This window comes from Propithecus coquereli, unplaced genomic scaffold (genome assembly GCF_000956105.1).
Source record: "Propithecus coquereli isolate 6110/MARCELLA unplaced genomic scaffold, Pcoq_1.0 Scaffold227, whole genome shotgun sequence".
Taxonomy (NCBI): Eukaryota; Metazoa; Chordata; class Mammalia; order Primates; family Indriidae; genus Propithecus; species Propithecus coquereli.
The window spans coordinates 2,884,843-2,886,223 of NW_012147808.1; the positions used below are offsets into that span (position 1 = coordinate 2,884,843).

The 1,381-nt window shown below is 39.0% G+C and overlaps 1 protein-coding gene across 1 annotated transcript in view; it reads right to left on the minus strand.

Annotated features, from left to right (window-relative positions):
- The window catches only part of NUP160 (nucleoporin 160kDa), an 86,061-nt gene that overhangs the window by 8,341 nt on the left and 76,339 nt on the right, over window positions 1–1,381 (minus strand). The gene's annotated exons all lie outside the window — the stretch shown is intronic.

A 1,381-nucleotide genomic window follows, 5' to 3' on the forward strand; every position in this document is an offset into this window, starting at 1 on the left:
TGGAGATAGGGTCTCACTTTATTGCCTAGACTTGAGTGCAGTGGCATCATCATAGCTCACTGCAACCTCAAACTCCTGGGCTCAAGCAATCTTCTCCCAAAGAGCTGGGCCTACAGGTGTGTGCCACCATACTCAGCTAAATTTTCTTGTAGAGACAGGGTCTTGTTATCTTGATCAGGCTGGTCTCAAACTCCTAACCTCAAGCAATCCTCCCATCTCGGCCTACCAAAGTGCTAGGATTATAAATATGAGCCACCTCACCAGCTTCCAATTCACAAACTTCTTGACTAATATTATAGTTAGGTATAAAGTCACTTCAATAGGAAATACTTTTTAATAATGTTTAGAGGGACCAAAAGATATCCTAAAGAACTAACCAGAGCACATGCCTTGTCAGAAATGGACACCGTTATTTAACTCAGGTTATCTGCTATTGTGATTTCTCAAGAGAAGCTATAAATCAAGATCTTTTCTTTTTAAAAAATAAAATCACAAGACACTAAAAAATTTTTTTAAAAAATCGTTGCATGGATTAAACAAAACACTTTCTTAAACTACAAATGGCTTATAGGCTACCTGGCTTGTGATCACTTCTTCACACAAAACAACAGGATAATATATTTTCATAACAAAATCAAGACTATAAAAAGATAATTTTATACATACTTGAAGGCAAGTCCCTCAAAGACTGGCGTTAAGGGAAGCTTAAAAGTCTGACAGAGTGATATGGCAGTGTCAAAGAGGCCAGCCTGAACTAAAAGAGTGACCATCTCCTCTGCCGATGAACTTCCTGCAGAGATGAAAAAAGGTTATTTAGTGCACCCACGGGTATGTGCAATGAGATCAAAGACTTTGTTGATGAGTATCTCAGAGTAACAACCCTATGCTTTATACCATCTACCATCCTAAGTACACTGCCTGGACCTAAAATGTGCTATGGGCACCAACAGACTAGAGGCTGTAACTGCAGGATTCCGACCTGCAACGGCAATTGCTGATGGATCATGCTGTGCCAAAGTGAGGCGAATGCGAGCCAGGGAACACTCCTTCTCTAGATCTTCCAGTTCCAGGATTTCAATTTGCCGATTTGCTACAAACCAAAGGAAAAGATTTTTTAAATCCCAAAGTACAAACAAAGTGTCAAGTGGCTTAATCAAATTGTCAAGTGTCAATTTCCACTAACCATTAAGTAATACTCAATTTAATTTCCAAAGGCATGAAGAAAGGAGAAACAGGGGACTCAGTAGAAGCTAACTTAAGAAATAAAGCGACATCCCTGCTTCACACATAGAACTCAGTCAAATCACAGTACTCTAATAATAATAACTGCAGTTGAGGTGGTGTCCACAAGGTATTTTACAGGTAATCTCTTTTTTTTTTT